The sequence below is a fragment of the Chelonia mydas genome, chromosome 8, assembly GCF_015237465.2.
Source record: "Chelonia mydas isolate rCheMyd1 chromosome 8, rCheMyd1.pri.v2, whole genome shotgun sequence".
Lineage (NCBI taxonomy): Eukaryota > Metazoa > Chordata > Testudines > Cheloniidae > Chelonia > Chelonia mydas.
Genome location: NC_057854.1, coordinates 34,868,767 through 34,888,303, shown reverse-complemented (window position 1 = coordinate 34,888,303; position 19,537 = coordinate 34,868,767). Strand labels below are relative to the sequence as shown.

The 19,537-nt window shown below is 52.7% G+C and overlaps 1 protein-coding gene and 1 long non-coding RNA gene across 7 annotated transcripts in view; one reads left to right on the top strand and one right to left on the bottom strand.

Annotated features, from left to right (window-relative positions):
* The window catches only part of CXXC5 (CXXC finger protein 5), a 98,113-nt gene that overhangs the window by 72,695 nt on the left and 5,881 nt on the right, over positions 1-19,537 (bottom strand). The window contains exon 1 of one of the 6 annotated variants that reach the window (XM_037907377.2): positions 5,019-5,041. The exons of the other annotated variants lie outside the window; for them this stretch is intronic. The gene's annotated coding sequence lies outside the window, so the exon portion shown is untranslated. Of the gene's footprint in view, positions 1-5,018; positions 5,042-19,537 lie in introns of those variants that run through there. 6 annotated transcript variants of the gene reach the window in all.
* Positions 4,971-19,082, top strand: LOC119566953. The gene is made up of 3 exons (XR_005226550.2): positions 4,971-5,345; positions 15,338-15,632; positions 18,382-19,082. It is a non-coding gene; the product is annotated as an uncharacterized LOC119566953 (long non-coding RNA).

Genomic DNA, 19,537 nt, shown 5'->3' with positions numbered 1-19,537 from the left:
CTTCTGCGTTCCCAAACGTTCACATTTACTCCAAGTGTTTTCCAGCATTCTCTGTTGAGTTAAATGTCCTTTCAGATTAGCCGCTGAGGCCCTGGACTTTCGGCGGAGTGTCAGTTATTTGGAGGATTAGGCTAGTCGCAATTACTAAGACTTCGACGCGAGTGCAGGTGAAGAGACAACAGCTGAACAGCTTCCATTTTAAAAATCTGCAGCCTGTTTGCTTTGTGCACTTGACAGCACTTTGCCCCCCCCCGCCCCTCCCCCCCCCCCCGGCCGCACTCTTCCCCCAGTACAGTCGTGCAATCAGCCAGCTTTCTTTGTTGCTTGTGTGGGTCTTTTTCACAGCAAGAGGGGAGAGAAAAAAAACCTCTTTTGAAATAGGAAAATGGGATCACACGGCTTGGCAGGGGGAGTCCGGGCAGGACTAGCATATGCTGGCACTGACTAGATTTCATGTGGAGGATGTTCCTTGAAGGTGAAAAATTTCACAGTTCAACTCTGCTCCTGCTGAAGACAATGGGAGACTTTCCATTAGCTTCAATCAGAGCAGGACTGGACCAGTACCACAGAGCCGAAGAAGTTCTGTGTCTGTACAACACCTAGATCTTGGGGTCCTGGTCCGTAACTGGGGCTCCCAGCTGCTAACACAAATTATAAATAAGAAGAATTTGCCTCTCCATAGAGTCTTTCAGGGTCTAGATTCTTTGAGGTGCTCGGGAGATATTTTAAACTTGAATTAATTAGTCACACTCTGGTGTGATAATGAAGGGATGTTGAGGAATTACTTAGCTCAACCCACAATAGAAATGCTGTCCTCTCTGGGGTGGAACATGGCAGCTGTTCAACTGCTAACAGCAAAACTATGCCACAGATTAGGGAAAAAGGTGTAGGATCCCAAATCCAACTGAAACCGCAAGGGGAATTTAGACAAGCACCATGGGGTGCTCTGACTTGGAATCTGGCCCGAAAAACAGAGTTAATGCCTCTCCACTTAGAACAAAGGCCAGAGGGTTTTTTAGGAGCACAAGCAGTCAGGGTCTCAGCTGCAGGTCCCGTCAGAAACACGGCACGCCCAGCAATGCAGCATCCCTGCCAGAGTGACTAGCTGGGGGGATGATTTGGTGTTGACTCAGAAGGGGGCTCGGTGCTGACTCGGCAAGAACTGCACCACCCATTGAATCAGCGCCACCAGCGCCCGCGGTGCCTGGGTCTCCCATCTGAGCACTGACCCTGCCCTCCCTTGCAAGGCAGGGGCCACAGCCCCCAGTGCGCCAGCTGGAACCCCTCCCGGACAGCTCCCCCCTGCCATGCATCAGAACTCCCCGAAAGCAGCAGCTTGGCATCGAATGGACCACTGTGATTCAGGCCTGACCTGGTTACCTCCTCCTGCTCTCTCTCTCTGGATTCAGGGCAGCCTCAGAGCACTGAGATGGGCGCTGATGCGCTCCACACCTCCGCAGGGGCATCGCAGCAGCCCTGGCATGGCCCCCGGGGAGGCCAGGAACAGACGTAGCCATTGCCTGGTGCACAGGGGCTGGCTGGCACAGAATCCATCTCATGCATTGCTTTACCTCTGTCCCTGACCCTCAGCCCACTTACCTCTGTCCCTCCGTCCCTCTCCTCCCCCCAATCCCCACAATACAGTGAATTCATCCCGATTTAATCTTCACAGTGCATCAGCGTGAAAAACTTTGCTGTTTTGTCTTAATCTTTACCTGAGGTCATATTTACTAAGCCTTTCCCTAATCCCCCAACGCCTTCACAAATAAAAGGTCCCATCCTGCCTAGGGCTGGGAGAGAGACTGAGCCCTGAACTCCCACGCGTGGTAGGGGGAGGTGAAGCGGCTCCGCACCCTGCAGTATCGGCCCTGAAAAGTTCAACCAGGGAATAAAAATAATCCCAGAACACATCAAACCAATGTGAAGATGCAGAGGTGTCGGCGCCACTGGCTTAGTTTTCAAGGTGAAACCGTTTCTCCCCATCAAGAGGGTTAATAAGTATTTATTAAAGGATCTGGTTTAAAGGAACAAAGATCTAAACACTACAAGATGGGACCTGGAGAAACACATGGGGATCTGGAGATGTGGAACTGAGGGAGGAAGAATGAACAGCACATATTTCCCTTCCCAAATCCCAGCAATTAATTTTAGCTTACGAGCTTCCAGTGTTTAACGGAAGGGGACAATAAATAATCCGCTTCTTAAAGGGTACTTGGGAAAATAAGCACCAGGCTGCGTTATTGCTGCTCCTCTTAGATCATGGAAAAATACAAAGGCCTATTAGATCCTGCAGCCACTCTGTCCCAACGCACGCCATGCACCACGGCAAGGCAGGGCAGCTCCCTAGGCGGCATTCGCCAATGCAACAGCCATGGACTGCACCTGCTGTAGCTCTCTTTGGGAGATCATTCCTCAGTCCAAGAGGCCTGTGTGTTCAGAAAAGTTCTCTGATATTCAGCCAAAGTGTTTCCTTGCTCTATTTCATCCCGTCACTCCTTGTTCTAACCCCTTGGCAATCAGTCCCCCCGCTCCAATGATGCTTTAATCATTTATCCAGAGCACAACAGCGTCAGCAGGATAGGCGGGGGGAGCCGCACCTCAGAACACCCAACAGCCCTCACCACAGAGGGTGCAGAGCCCTGTTCAAATCCCTTCTCTCTCTTCAGTGGAATCTGCTGAGAGACTCGAACCAGAGGTCTCCCACTTCCCGGGGACCACCCTACCATGGGGGTGGACAACAGGAGGGCGTGCCTGCCCCTCCCTCCCCCCACCCCAGATATTTGGTGTGAATTCATCTCAGGGGCCCGATCCAGTAGGTGGCCTCTGAGCACACCGCCGGATCGGGCCCCGCACACGCCTTAGGCAGCTGTCACTAGGGTGACCACCTTTTCAAAAGGCAAAAGTGGGACACATGCAGCAGCCCTGCCCCGTCTGTGGCACTGCCCCCCCCCTTTACCCCAAGGCCCCACCCCTGGACAAGCCAGAAGCCAGAACCAGGCCATGGTAAGAGCAGCCCAGGGAGCCCACGCTGCTGATGGGGTGCTCAAGAGCAGCCCCCGGCCCATATACCCGCCCCCCAGGGCAAGCTGCCCAGGGCAGGGGGAGGGTCTGGAACATTTGTATACACCTCTCCCACCCCTATTCTAGGGTCTGTGCACTCCCCTTCTTTTACCCACCCCCAAACCTAGGGTTCACACACTTCCCCTCTCCACGCCCCACGCCCCCCGTCCTAGGATCTATGCATACACCTCCCCCTGCCCATCATCCTATGATCTTTGTATGTACTGGTCTCTCTCCTATAGCGATATCCTTGGAAGATGACAGGCCCCCAGTCCTCTCACTGGCATGCAGTTGGTGCACACCACTAACACCCATCATTAAAAGGAATGTCACAGAGAAGGGAGTGTCTAGAACTGGGATGCTGGAGCTCTATTCCCAGTGCAGCCACTGACTCACTGTGATGCCCCTGGGCAAACAACTTTCTGTGCCTCAGTTTCCCCATCTGTAAAATGACACTACTTCCCTATCACACAGGGCAAGGCACTCTCAACAGGGCTAGAGAAGTGTTAATGCCATCGGACAAGGCACTGGTGAGACCTCATCTGGAATCCTGTGTGCAATGCTGGGCACCCATGATTGGGCAAGGTGAATTCACACAGGAGCAGGTGCAGAGAAGAGCTACTGGGATGATCGGGGGAATGGAGGCCCTCTCTTACGAGACAAGACTGGAAGAGCTCGGCTGGTTTAGTCTCACAAAAAGAAGGCTGAGAGGACCTGATTGCTCTATAAAATGCACGAGGGAGTAAAAACCAGGGAGGGAGAAGAGCTATGGAAGCTAAAGGACAACGGTGGCACAAGAACAAATCGGTATAAACTGGCCCTGACCAAATTCAGGCTGGAAATGAGAAGAAGGTTTCTAACCATCAGAGGGGTGAGGTTCTGGAATTATGGAGACAAACAAACAACTTAATTGTCTTTTATCAGAGGGGTAGCCGTGTTAGTCTGGATCTGTAAAAGCGGCAGAGAGTCCTGTGGCACCTTATAGACTAACAGACGTATTGGAGCATAAGCTTTCGTGGGTGAATACCCACTTCGTCGGATGCATGTAGTGGAAATTTCCAGAGGCAGGTATAAATATGCAAGCAAGAATCAGGCTAGGGATAACGAGGTTAGTTCAATCAGGGAAGATGAGGCCCTCTTCTAGCAGTAGACGTATGAACACCAAGGCAGGAGAAACTGCTTTTGTAGTTGGCTAGCCATTCATAGTCTTTGTTTAATCCTGAGCTGATGGTGTCAAATTTGCAAATTTGTCTTTAAGAGAGAGCTGGACAAATGTATGAGTGGGATTGTATGACAGGGCTGCTGGTGAGGGTGGGGTCAGTGTTTGGCAGCCCTGGAGCTCGCGTCTGGTTTATGTCTGATGTTCCTAAAGCTCATGCTTCAGGGCGTCAGGAAGGGATGTTCCCCCCGACCCCACCACGGTGGGGGTTTTTGGTCTCCTCCCTCTGAGGCAACAGAGCTGACGATGAGACATTAGGCAGGGTGGGCCAGTGCTCTGAGCAGTCTCTCTCTCAGCTGCTTGGTTCTTGCTCCCAGGCTCTGGATCTAACTGAGCACTGTATATGGGGTCAGGTAGGAATTTTCCCCCAGCTCAGACTGGCAGTGAGCTTGGGGGTTTTCACCTTCCTCTGTGGCATGGGGATTTGCGGTGGTTTGGGGTCCATCAGTCCAGCTCCCTGCTCCCTGATGCCATAGGGGGATGAGCTGGGGAAATTAGCCCATCCCCTCCATGCCAGCCAGCCCAGCTGGGAGATCAAACTGCCCCTCGAGATGTCTGTACAGGCAGCCATGCCCCCGCAAGCCTTGGCCGAGCCCTTGGCATTCTGCTCTCCCCAGTGCACCTCCCAGCCCTCCGGCCTGTTGCACAGAGCTGCAATGACTTTTTTTTCTCTCTCTTTTTTAACTGTGCAAACTAAATCATTCTGTCAGCAGCCCTGCGAGGATCCGAGCAGACTCACCGGGCGAGACAGCGCGCGCTTGGACAGACCCGCTGGCCACCATGGCAGGCAGGAATTTGCATGCTGTCCTGATTCATTAAGGCGCTAACACCACACGCCTCACTGCTGCAGCGCTCCCCCGGCCAAACAAAATGGTGGCAGCGGGCGGCAATCCTAGCAGCTAGCGCGCACTGCTCCCTCTCCGAAAGCAATCAGATACCACTTCCCCACCCCCAGCCTCCCCCCACCCCGCCACGCGGGAGGGAAACAAGGAAACCAGCAACCACATCTGGGGGTGACAGCAGAGAAATGAGCGTGGAGTTCCCTACGCTGCCGCTGCGGCCACTGGTGAGCGGAGGGAGCAGGCCGGCTGAGGGGAGGGAGCCGTGCAGATAGGGGAGCACTTTATTTTATTGACTGCTGGAGCGGAGGCCAAGGTAAATGGGGGGGCACAGATGCGCAGCCAATGCCCCGGGTGCTTGGAGCTGGCACACCAGCCTTTTAAAACCCACGCCAGATGGGAGTCTTTTTTCCCCCCTGCTTTAAATAGCCTCTGAAGCTGAGCCAGGAACAGTTTGCTCGACAAACTCCAGGTCCCCTGCTGCCCACCTCCAGCTCGGTGCTTGGGGCGTGGCACAGAGCTGGCCATTAGCACCAGGATGGGCGGAAGAGGTTTTGGAGAAGGGCTCTGGCTCCATGTGGATCCCGCAAATGATGCAAGTTCAGGGCAACAAGCAGATAAATCTAGCTGGTTAGCAACTAGCCCTCTCACCCCACAATATCTGAGCACCAAGGGATGGGGCAGGGGGATCCCCACAATGATTAGCAATAGGAGGCACCAAGTGTTGAGACAGAGACTTAAAGGGGCACATATAAGAAGGGCCACACTTCCCCTGAGTATGCCCCGGAATTTACCTGCCTTCAATGGGCAGCAAATCTCCCTGGGGAGCCAGACCTGCCAAATACACAGGCCTCGCCCGCTTGGCTGAGGGAGAACTCCCTTAGCAAACACTTCTAGCAAGTCCAGATCCTCTCTGCGGGCCAACCACTAGGAGGCAACATTGCTCACTTCCATACTCAGGCTGCTTGGTACGCGGAACGGACCCATGGTGATCCTCAGCTGGTGCCCAGCGCTGCTGTGCCAGTGGCTCTGATGGAGCGACTGGCCCAACGCCTCTGTAATTCAGCTGTCCCCCTAACCGCGTGGGACCCTTATCCCTGCAATGACACTGCTCTGCCCAAGTTGTAGAGATGAGAGCCTTGATCCTGATCTCAACTCTGGCGGTGTGAATCCGGAGCGGTAGCGCTCAAGCCAACGGTGTTCGGCCAATGGACACCACAGTAACTGACAGCAGCAGTGGCCCTGCATCCCTTGGTTTTGGAGCCAGGATCAGTGTGACAAGCATATAACCAGTGCTGAGCTGGAGCCGGTTTGCACCAGTTCACGCAAACCGGCTGTTAAATTTAGAAGCCAGTTTAGAACTGGTTGTTAAAGGGTTGGGCAAACTCCGGCCCGCGGGCCATATCTGGCCCGCAGGAGCATCCTGTCTGGCCCGCCTGAGATCCCAGCTGGGGAGGCTCACCTTGAGAATCCCTTTTTACTCACCCGGCGGCGCTCCAGGTCTTCGGTGGCACTTCCCTCAGTGCCGCCGAAGACCCGGAGCGAGTGAAGGAACCGGTTCTTCAGAGTTTGGCAGCTCATCGCTGCATATAACTGTACTGATCCCTTGCTGAGTTGAACACATCTCTCAGGGCCTGATCCTGCCCCCTGATAAGTCAAAGAGAGCAGTGCCACTCACTCCCTCTGGAGCAAGACTGGAGGCCAAATGCCCCTTTTCTACCAAGAACTAACCTCACTTTCCTTAACCCTTTCCTTACCCCTCTGTTCCACCGTACCTGGTGTCATCCCTAGTACCCTCCCCAGGGCAGCACCCTCCCCATGGCAGCAATCCCCTGCCTGTGGCATGCTACCCAACTGGCACAGTGTTCTTGCTAGGTATCTAACAAGGAATGAGACAGCAGTGTCTCTCTCATTTTGCATGCTACACTTTTCCTCTAACAAATCAGTCTCCTGCCTCGTTTCCTGCTGCTGTCTCCGTAATATTCCCCATGCACGCATACAATAACCCCCAAATCTTCCCCCTGATCAGCGCCAGGAAGAATACCATAGACGAGTGATAATTTAATTAGCAGTTTCATAAAAGGGTGAGGGCATATAACAAATCGGAATGAAGTTTTCAAAGCTGCGACAAAGTGCACTGATGAGGGAAGCCGTGGACATCAGAAAAGCTTTTTGATAGCGTGCCGCACAAAGGACTAATCTACAAGGTCAGTAAGTACGGTATAGAGGGTGAGCTACTTGAGTGGATAAAGGGCTAGCCTGGAAATCAAAGATCTAGTTTCCTTGTGAGCGCTAATAGTTTGGGAAGGAGGGAGGTGAGTATTGGAGCATCGCAACGATCAGCATCAGGACCATTTTTTTGCGCTCGCTTTGTCAAGGACCTAGAGGAAGTACAGTGCAGCGAGGGGGTGATGTTAGCGGAGGACACAGAATCAGGGCAGGCAGTCATGTTCATGGAGGCCAGAGAGGAGCCCAGGCGAGCAGACAAGTTGATTCTGCAATTGACCACAGATCAATGAAAGGCAACGCGGCTGGGACAGAAGGGAAGGGAGAAGGATAGACTTGGGAGTGTGGAGGCGGGGGTGGGGGTCAGACCCAGCAGGACAGAGCAGCAGAAGGAAAAAGGAAAGCCAGAGCCCTTAGCATAGGACAGATCTCCTGCCTAGAGAGTCTGGGACAGTGGGCATGTGAAGGATGGGTTCTTCCTATGCTGTTAGGGGCTGAACACCCCCTGCCCCCCGGCATGTGCCATGTCACCTGATTCGGAGAGCCAGGAGGCTCCTGTGTTTAAAAGACTAGCCAGGAGATTTAGTTCAATGCCCAGCTCTGCCCCAGCCTCCCTGTGTGACACAGGCAAGTCATGTATCTCTGTGCCTCAGTTTCCCCTCTGAATTTGGTCTGTCTTGATCATACGCTCTTTGGGTTCACGACTGTTTCTTACTGGACACTTAAAGCCCAAAACGAGGGGACCCCATCTGCAGTAAGGTCTCTGACTTGTCCTCTGATCCCCACGTCACAAGAGATTTACACTTTCATACAGGGGATGCACAGAAAACTCACAGACTGGCTGCAATATACTAACTGCCTAAGGTAAAGGCAGCACTTCTAAAGGGTACGAAGGCACAGCACCTCTCAGGGACGGCTCCCTGGTGCCCTAGATAAAGACACATACGGTGGGGTGGATGGAAGTGTGGGCCACAGACCCCCACTGGGGGAGATGGGGCAGCTCAGGTGTGCTGAAGCAGCACAGTGCCTCTGGAGACCACAAGGGGGTGCCATCACTGTGCTAGGTCAGAAGGGGAAGTGGTGTTCCAGCCCCTTCGTGCCCCCCAGCTACAGAGTCTAGCCCAGTGGTGGGCAACCTGTGGCCCATCAGGGCAAGCCGCTGGCGGGCCGCCAGACTGTTTACATTTGCACGGCCATCCGCAGCTCCCAGTGGTCACGGTTCGCTGTTCCCAGCCAATGGGAGCTGCGGGAAGTGGCACAGGCCTGGCCACCATTTCCTGCAGCTCCCATTGGCCGGAAACAGTGGACCGCGGCCACTGGGAGTTGCGGGTGGCCATGCATATGGAAACAAATGGTCTGGTTGTCCGCCAGTGACTTGCCCTGATGGGCCGCGTGTGGCCCGCAGGCTGCCCACCACTGGTCTAGCCCCAGCAGTGGCATGGCAGGAGGGTCGCAAGGTGCTGGGGGAGAAGCTCTCTGCATCAGCACTCTCCCTGGTGCATGCAGGGCCATCCTTACCCATACGCAAAGCACACAGCTACATAGGGCACCAGGAAATTTGGGGCACCAAATTTCCTGGTGCCCTGCGCAATTGCGTGCTGCTCCAGCCCCTGCTCCGGTTCTTCACCAGGCCCCTGCCCCTGCTCCGCCCCCCGTCCTCCGCCAGCTTCTTCCCCTGGGCCTCCGCCCCTTCCCCGCCCCCAGCACTTACCCGCGGCATGGCTGAGGCCGGGTCGCTGCACTCCCGCTGCCGGTGAAGGCAGGCCCAGCCTCGCCCCTGCTCTGCTCCAGACTCGCCCCCAGTCCCCTGAGCTCTGCAGCCGCGGGGCTGGGCCTGCCCTCACCGGCAGCGGGAGTGCAGCGACCCGGCCCCAGCCGCGCCGCCGGGGAGTGCTGGGGGGTGGTTCCCCCCTGCCCCCCAAGTCAGCCCCGGCCCCCCTTGTAGAGGCCTGGGTCGCCCCCACCCCGCAGAGGCCTCCCCGCGGGGGGACTGCATAGGGCCCCAGAATCGCTAGGGACGGTCCTGGGTGCATGGGCCGAAACCCCTGTGCAGAACATGGCCTTCGAGCGACAAAGTACACCGCATCCTCGCTAGAATGCAGGATTTGGGATCCATGCGCGGTACCACGTTATAGCGGGGACTGCATTAAAATGAAATGCAATTAAAATAATTAAATTTGGGATCCATGGCCGCGACCGTGTTATATGCGAATTCATGCTATATAGATGCGTGTTCTAGCGAGGGTCCGGTGTACCACACTCAATACACAGTAGATAGCTGCATCTAACACACACGTACGTCACATAGAAAACGGGCCTGATTGTTAAAGACAAAGCACACACTGCGTGTGATTTGCATGTGCATTTACTGCAATCAGACACACAAATAACCAGAGCCAATGATTTGTGCGTGCTATTCCTGATTTATATGCACAATCACTGAAACTGCACGTGCAATTTCAAATGCAATGCAATATGATTCTACATTGTGGCGTACACACACAACAGGGAGTATAAATAGACTTATTGAATAATGGTCCCAGGAAATCCTTCTTGTGCTTTGCAAAGAGCCAGACAATGAACCCATATCTGGAATGCTTTGAATACTTTCTGGTCATCAGATTAGTGAGATGAAGAAGGTAAAGCAGAGGGCAACCACAACAATGCCACCCAGAGGCAGCAATCTTCAGTCATTCATAGAGGTTATAGCAACTAGGTCAAAAGTCTCCAGAAACGAAGAACAAAAGGCTTGTCTAGAGGAAGAGCCATGTAGAGATGGACCCAAATTCAGGTGCCAGCCAGGCAACAGCCTGGGGCACGGTGGAGATAGCATGCAGGTGGGCACACACCCTGGAGCTCTCTACTGACCCCATCCAGATCAGGAGCGCTGCTGGCAGGCTGCGGAAGGAGCTGCTCCTGCCCCACGCTGTGCAGAGCCCCAGAGAGATGAGGAAGGAAAATGTAGTCCCCAAGGGCTGGCCTGTTCTCCCATGGGAGCGGCCATACAGCAAGGAGGAGACAACACAGACAGTACGGATTTGCTTCCTGCCGCCCTGAACTGTCCGTTTCCTACACACAACATATGCGACCGTGTCACCCATGCCGAGTGTGTATTACACATCCCGCCGCTCACCAGGGGTTACAAATGCACGGACTGTACATGCTGGACCAGATCCTCATCTAGGATTGCCAAGTTGGTAATACTTAAAAACCAGACACTCCAGCAGGAGAGTCAGAACCTCCCCTGCCCCGCCTCTTCCCCCCAAGGCCCTACCCTCTATCCACTCCTCTTCCCCCCTCCCCCGTCGCTCAGTGCTTTTTCCCTCTCCCCCACCTGCCCCCTCCACTCCCCACCCCACCTGAGTCAGGAGGGACTCCCCTGCGGAGCCAGGGCTGGGAGCTGCAGCTGCCCAATGCAGGTAGGAAGCTGCCCCAGCTGAGTGGGGACTGGAGCGGGTGATGACCCACCACCTCCCCCGCCCGCAGGAACTGGACATCAGGTGTCCAGTCCCCTTTTCGACCAGACCTTCCAGTCAAAAACCAGGCACCTGGTCACCCTATCCTCATCTAGTGTAAACCAGCAAATTGCCACCGAGGTCAATGGACCTACACTGAATCCCACCAGCCGAGGAGCTGGCTCTCTATGTACAATAAAAGTGGCATGGCCCAATGGATAGGGCTGGGCTTAACTCCTTGTTCTGGGCCACCCTAATGGCAGTTTTTAAGCCAAAGCCCTCATCGAAATCAAGCAGGGGCACGGCCTGAAAAATCATTGGGGGGATGGCCCCACTGCTGCCAACTCACCGCGTGACCGGGGACAAGTCAGTTGCCTTCTCCGTACTTTGGCTTCCGCAGCTGTGAAACAGGGCTCACAATAATGCAGAAAGCTTTGAGATCTAGGATGCAACTAAGGATTCAGTGGGGTTTCTATGTTCTACACAAAGCTCTCCAGGGCTCCCACAGCTGGGATGCTGATGAGAGGCAACAGATGCCGAACTTCCAAGTAGCAGTCATCCCCCAGCCCCCAAATATAATTTTTATATACATATAAACTTTTTAAAAGCACATTTTCCCATTCTGTTTCTAGGCCGGCTCTGCCAACAGCTGAGCAGGCTACCACGCCGTCCATCAAATCCTAATACAATTCTGGTGAGTTGGAGCGCACGGATCCTGTAATTTATAGGAAGACTGTCATTCTCAAAACAAAAAATCACTAGAAACCCAGCACATTCAGAGTTAAGGTGAAATTTAAATGAAACCCAAACATGGGAAAGAATGAAAATCCACTTAAGATACTCAAACTGCCTTAACTCTGCCCCGTTAGTGGCACCTGCCTCCAATCTTCCCTGCTTTGATCCATTCATACTTAGCTCCTGCGGGCTTTCACTCACACCATGAAGATGTGTTTGTTATTTTAAGGATCAAGGACATTTTCTAAGGGCTTTGAGAAGTTTGCACAGGTCTACACTACAAAGTTAGCTGGCATAGCTATGTTGGTAGGCACGTGAAAAAATCATCCCCAGCCTGACATAGCTACGCAGCAAAAGCCCTAGTGTAGACAGTTATACCAGCAAAAAAATCCTTTAGCTGGAAACAGCTTATGTCAGCGGGGCAGGTGGTTTAACTAAGCCAATTCCTTTTGTCGGTATAACCAGCGTCTCCACTAGGGGGCTCTTCTGGCATAGCTACACCAGTACAGCTGTGCCAGCAAAGCCTTTGTAGCGTAGACAAGCCCTTACTCAAACCGCTGGAACAAACTATGAAGGCAAGTGGTGGATTCTCCATCTCTTCAGCTCCAGACTGGCTACGTGTCTGGAAGATGCCTCAGCCAAACACAAGTTACATGGCTCAATAAAGGGGTAACTAGCTGAAATGTGATGGCCGGTGATATACAGGAGGTCAGATGAGATGATCTAATGGTCCCTTCTGTGAATCTAGAAGCACCACCAACCCTTTAATGACCACAGGAATCAGGTCCTCAGGTTTCCATTTCATCCAGAGGACAGCACCTTGGGCGTTCATTCTTCCCTAGCAACCGTGAGGGGATCACCCCATCTACTGAACCACAAACACCACTTCCAGCGGCAGCAGCATGGGCTTTCCTAGAAGATCTTTCCTCCATGAACTGACCTAGCCTGATCCTGCTTAGCCAGTGAGATGAGCAGGGCCCACAAGGTTACAGCAGCTACACTTGAACCAAGGGGGCAGAAATGCAATAGTTGGGTGACATTCTAAGGCACTGAAATGTCAAATACAGGCCTAATTTTGACTACACGGGGCCAGAGCCACAGCTGATGTAAATCAGCAGCACGCCACTGAAGCTAAAGGAGCTGCACTGATTTACACCAGTAAATATGATCCCTTATGTGCACTGGTGACTGACAATACCAAACTGTCCCTTACAACTCAGAAATCCTTGCAAACTAATGCACTCTGGGAGTTCTAGTCTACATGTAAACCATATTCTAAAATCAGAACCACTGAGCAGCAAGAACCAGGCATTGACGTGTCGGCTCAGTGCGATTACAGATGCAAGACTGCAACTAACAAATTAAAGAGGCCCACACAGAAAGAGTCAAGAGAAAACCCTAATGGAAGCATTTCAGCTCACACCCACACCTAATGGTACGGCTGGGAAGTCAGCACTGGGAACATCCTGAGAGCAGCAGAACCAGCAGCATTCAGGAAAAAGCTCAGAGCATCCATAGTGAAGGAGCATTAGAGATGCATAATCTTACAGGGAAGACAAAAGGATGTTCAGGGTGAAGGATAGAGGCATCTACTGCATATGTGACAGAGGTGAATGACAGGTTAAATAACAGAGGAATGGAAAAGAATGGGGGAACGTGTTCAAAAGAGAAACCCCCAGTGGAGAACATCAACAGCTGGACTGAAGACAAGAGGTGGGTGATTAGGGTTGAAGGAGATGTATAAAAGCTAGGTATGTACAAAAGCAAAGCAACACACGTCACATGGGAGGGTGGGGTGGAGAATGACTGAGAACGGAGGAAAGGTCTCGGAATGAGAACACAAAATTAAAGAAAAAGAAGCCTGAAAAGTAACTGAAAATCATGATGAACTGGAATGGGAACTGCTGAAGCCAAACAAGATTTAAAGGCCCAAATTCAAACACCATACAGCCACCACCCCAAGAGCCAAGGGCATCACTTGCTTGGATCGCTGGATGGCCATCTGATGTCATGCTAATCGAGGACTTTAAAAGCTGCGCTTAAGGAAACTGAAGTCAAGGGAGGCCAGAGTCCAGGATGGGAGTGCATCAAGACCTCAGAGCACTGGGGCATGTGGATGCAATTCCTATTTGTTGCAATGACATTGTGCAGGCTTATGCCAGGCAAAATGGGTCTAAAAATTACTGGGCCTAATTCAGCTCTCAGTTACACTGGCATAAATCTGAAGCAAATCCATACCACACAGTGGAGTTACTCTGGATTTACACCTGTGAGCAGAACTGGATCCATCGCCTGTGGGATAAGATCACATGCATCTCTAGGGCCCCTGTAGAATTATCTTGGCAATTCAAATATAGTTTGCCAGTTGTAACCTCAACCAACCAGTGGGGCCCAGAAATGATTTTCAGTCACGGATTTTGTTCCCATATCTCAATAAATCAGGAATCACTCCAGTGTAGTCAGTGGAGTTACACCACTGGAAAACTGGCATAGGTAAGAGCAGAATCAACCCCCAAGGATGGATCTGAACTGTGACATAGAAATGGAAGGCTTCATGTCTCACAATGAAGTGCTGGGGATGTTTATTATCCACTACATTCTCTAGCTGAAGAACTACCGCTTGCTCTTGACAAGAGACAGATTCAGTGGTCTAGGTTCTTTTCCATCTCTAACTTTCATGACTTCTAAGAGCTTAAATGGGAAGATGCAACACCCCAGCATAAGCATCATCCAGAGAGGAAGAAGAGGGATGGAGGACATTATAAACTTCCAGAGCCCTGTGCTCACAATCTAGCTACATCAGTGGTAACCCGAAGTTCCAACTGTTTGCAGTGCAGTGACGATATTCGCTATAAAGTAGGGTTCTCTCTGACAGGTGACTGTAAAAATGGCATCGGGGTAGCTATGTTTGTTGGCTCGTGGATCCCATATGAAATCTTCTCATCTGACACATAAAAAGGTGGCATTTCCCTTCTGATGCATCATCCCCAGTAACAATGATTTTGCTGGCCAAATTATACCCTGATTGGCAGCTGTGCCTTTAGTAGCATTGCATAAGCGTTAAGGAATCCAGAATATGGCCTGTAAAAGAAGCAGCTTATGATTCCGAGTGATTATACACAGGAAGGGGAAAACCCAGCTTGACTCTAGAATCCCAGGGGAAGTTGCAGGGCTGGAGACTAGAAAAAAAAAACTTTTTTATTTGTAAAATGGGTACATCTAAGATGGAATCAATGAGACAGATGCAGGAGCCTCTTACAGAGTCACTTTTCAAACATTTTAAAGCCTTCGTATTAATTATCCAGAAAGGATTACACTTTCCAATCAAGACAAAGCACAAAAGGAGCGCCCTTTGATGAGACAGAGATGGGTCCAGGGAGCTGGGTGAGAAAGATCACTGACCATGTGACAGACAAAAGGAGAAGAAAAAATATGGAACAAGAGGAGAGATTACAGGCCATGAGACCCAGAAGAAAATAGATTAAAGCAATTCTGCAGCACGCGTTTGCTAGCGGAATCACTTTTTCACACACCAAGCCTCATTCTGATCTTATTTGCACGAGTACAGATCAGGAGTAACCCTAATGAAGGCATTGGGGTAAACCTGGTGTATGTGTCTCAGAATCGGGCCCTCTGTTTATCTCTGAAAACTAATTTTGGAGCATTCCAAACCTCAGAAGTTAACCCAATATGGTATGTAGGCTGATCCAACCGCTTCCATAGAATACAAGGGTTCTCCTTTGCTTCATTCTGCTGCTTTAAAAAGTTGTGACCTTAAAATCCTTTTCTTCTTCTAATAACAGGCTGCCCTGTGCATTGATATGGATTGTCATAGAAGACCTGCGATGCCATCCACCTGCTTCCCCAGTGTAGAGGAGGAGACGTGTGGGAAGAGAATGCTCTGCGTGTGCCAACTGACAATGCTCTCAGGGCCGATACCCATTGCCTCCAAAGACCAGAGGCACCCGAGAAGAGAGGGCTTTTAAAGGTGTGCCTGATACACCATGCAGCACCCCCTCTCCCCCACACTGCATGAACTGGGATGTGCGTGGAGCTCAGAGCAGGGTGAACTGAGAGGTGATGTGTACGTCACAGCAGGTAAATGGGCTCATAAGCTTCTGTAACACATAGGTGCCTGAAGATTAAACCTGATAGCCTGGCTGAGAAGGACATGTGCTGACACAAAACCCAACCCCACACCTATTTGATTTAAAGGATCACTTCTCCTCTCTCCCACCAACAGATCAATCCTGACACCTCCCAACACAGACACAGAGTAAATACATTCTGGGCTCTCCTCCCACCACTTAATAACTGAACCCACAGATTTGCTCCACACCCCTATGAATGAATTCTGGGCTCACCCTCTGCAAACCCCTCCACAAAATAAATGAAATCTGTCCCCCAATCCAAGACTGCTAGGTTCCCCCATCACATAACAACGCTGCTCTGGGGCTGCAGAGCTCTGGGGCACACAGGATACCCTGGGCCTCTGAGAAACTCTGAGAGTCACAGATGCTAAGGCCAGAAGGGACCGTGATGATCATCCCGTCTGACCTACTACACCAAGCCCATCCCTTCCAGTCAAGCGAGAGCAGCTCTTTCCCGCACAGGCCACTCTGTTCCTTGCTCCCCATTTATCTACAGAGAAGCTACCACTTGGTACCCGGGCCCTGCTCAGCCAGCTTGCCCAGGCAACACGCAGCACGAGTGGGCAGGAGGGGAAGCCGGCCCTGCCCCAACATGCCAGAGCATGGGCAGAGAAGCAATGAGCAGGAGAATAGTGAAGAACCTTCCCCTCCTTTAACCACAGCTCCAAACAGGGTACAAGCCATACCGGCTCAGAGCCCCTTCGGCAGGACTCGGCTTCACATACACCATTGTTATGGTGGTGCCACTCGGCCTGGGGTTGGCACAGTCGCCGCCGATTGCTGCCATGGGGAGTGAGATCTGCCGCAGGCTCTGCTGACCCCCTCATATCCACTGGCTGCCCTGGAACCTGCCCCTTGTCCACGTCACCTTGGAGTCGGACCCCAAAGCTCTGAGCAGATTCCATTGTTTCCTCCCTCTCTGGCTGCATAAGGGCTTTGCTGGTTAGGGAAAAAAGCAGCCCCTTTCCCCCCACTATTTGCTGACTCGTTGTCTGCGCCAACCACCTCTTATCTTCTGCCCTCCCAGCTCCTCCGCTGCAGCCTCATCCCCACCTCCCCTATGAGCCCCCTACTCCTGGCAATATTGCTGGTCCTTTTTCCCCCTTAGGCCTGTTAACTCAGCCCCTCCACTCTCCCCACTCACCCCATCTCCCACCAGACATAAAACTGATCTAAGAGGCCATTTGCCTCCCTTCTTGTATGTTACACCTTGTCTGTTCCCCCTCCTGCCTTGTCTGTCTGGTCTATGCAGACTGTAAGCAACTCAAGGCAGGGACCATCTCTTACTCTGTGCAGTGTGGAGCACAATGGGGCCCTGATCCTGGGGCATCACTGGCTTAACAAACAATCATCCTCCTCCACTCCACAAGAGGTAAATTTCAATGGAGCTGGGTGTTGCTAGGCATACAGGCTCATCAAAGATGGGTAAAGATCAGGCCCATCGGAGCTGCCCAGCTCCAACAGGAAACAAATTGGGTTTCCATTAAGGAAAAAAAAGGATTCAAAGCGCTAGCGAGAGGGGGAAATGTTAAATGCTCCTTCGGCCAAGGGAGGAATTCAGTCTCCACCTCTGTTACCAAAGCTCGCAGAGCTGGAGAGGGACCCAACAGGAAAAGCTGGGATCGCCCCCAGATCCGGGGTCCTCTGGAGGAGAAAAGCGCCAGAAAGGCCCCCTCTCTCCTGGAAGTTGAAGTTGAGGGGCGGGGCGGGGGGGGGGGGGGAGGGTGGAGGAAAGCTTCAGCACTATATTCTTGTTGAGCACCAGAGCATGAGTAAACACGATGGAGGCTTTTCGTGGTCTGGTGAGTTTAAGCTATGAGCTGAAAGTTTAACTGTTAATACACTTAATCAAGGGGTCCTTCCTGCGCCCGGGTTTGGGAAAACAAATTTGCCATCAGTGAAGAGGGTGGGGGAGAGACGGGGGCAGGTCAGCACCACCCCAGTGGAACCAGCCTCCTGAGGAGGGGAGTGGTGCATCTGCGTGGAGGGTGGAGGAAAAAGGGGGGGGGGGGGGGGAACAGGACTGGAGGGGGCTGGCTCCGGCCTCCTCATTGTGAGCCTGAATGTGGCCATCAAAGCGCGTGATGGAGTGGCAGCCAGACAAAGTGTGGAAAGCCACACCACCGCGCCGGCAGGAAATCCAGAGTCTCCCAAGCAGGGACGGCATTTGAATAGCAAAGGTAGCAGAGTGCCAGAGGAGATGCCTGCTGCTAGGTCCCAGACAGAGCGGGATCCAGGCCAGCACACGGCCAGGCTGCTGATGGGTGAGCAGGCAGCTGGCCCCAAGACAGTCATCTTGGTGGCTTGGCATGATTTGTTTCAAGTCTCCTCACCCTGGAAGTGGCAGTCGCTCCCAAAGGTTCCCCCAGCCCATCCTAAGAATCCCAGCACCGGAACCTGTCCTGCATCGGGAGGGAAACTTCCCACCAAGGGGGCCAGCGCAGCTCCTCTCTGGGTGAGAGCTGGTGTAGTCCCATGGAGCTCCCTGATTTACAGGTCCCTGGAGGATCTGGCCCCAAAGCCAAGGGTTGGGCAGCCCCTGGGAAAGCCTCAGGGCCAAATCCAGGATTGGTGTAAATGGTGAAGCGATGGCACTTGCACGATCCAGCAGGCCTGCAAACCCGGGGAATGGGAGTGGAAGGAACCAGGGGCTGGTAGCAGCCAGAGATACAGTAACGCATCACCCTTTCCTCCAGGTTTTCACTCACAGCTGCACCATCTGCTACCCCCCCCGGCCCAGGCCCAGGTGAAGCCCAGCTGGCAGGGGACCCCGCAATGCATCAGGGACACAGCCTGGACTCCAGCCTTTTTACACCCCGAAGAACGGCTTCAAGTGGCCAGACCGCTGCCCATGGTGGGGGCCAGCGTGCACACCTGTCAAACACCTCATTTGCGTGAGCTACGCACCTGTGCCCCCCCACAGGCGCCACCTGGCCAAGGCAGACGTAGGGCCTGAGCCTGGATCCAGTGGCATGAGAGCAGAATCAGGCCCAGGGAGAGTAACCAACACCACTACTCACAGGGACTTGGCTCACACTGGCTTTCAAGCTCCAGATTGGCTCTTCCACGCACAATGGGCCCGATTCTGCTCTCCTGTACACCAGTGTAAATCAGGAGGAACTGCACTGAGATTAGTGGATTCAGACTAGAGTAAACGGAAATCAGGTGAGGTGAGCAGAAGTCAGGCCTTCTCTCTCTCTCCTTCTCCCTCGCCCCACCACCCACACTTTCTACAGACCCCTGAGTCTCGCTCAGTTGCAGGGTGGGCACTGCAGCAAATTCACCCACTCCCCAGTACGGCCTTCCATGGCACCTAAGGTGCTGGGGACCAAATCCTCTGCTTGTGTAAATTGGCACACTTCCGTAAAGTCACAGAACTCTGGTGGCTTATGCCAGCAGTGAGTTTGGCTCAGAGCTTCTAATTTCACACAGTAAACCCCCAATTCCTTCATTGCCCCTTTTCCAAACTCAGCCCTCCTCTGCAGACTTTGGCCTTGGAGAAAGCACATGGGAAAGAAGCAAAATATCAGCAGAACTTGCCCCACTGCAGTGTAAATCTGAAGTGACCTACACTGCTAAAGGCAACGATGTGACACCGATGTAACCGAGAAGATGATCAAGCCAGTAATCTGTCTGGTATTTTGCAATAAAATTACAAGCCCCCCTTGCAATAGTGTCTCCCTGCGCAGCACGCTCCTGCTTTGCTAGGATTCAGCTGAGAACACGGTCAACTCATCTCACCAAATGGCCCCCAGTCACTGCTGCACTAGAACCAGACTGGAACCAGCACCCTACAGGTGAAGAGCCCTATATGACCCTGCCCCGCACCCAGAGCCAATCAGTCCCCTTCTC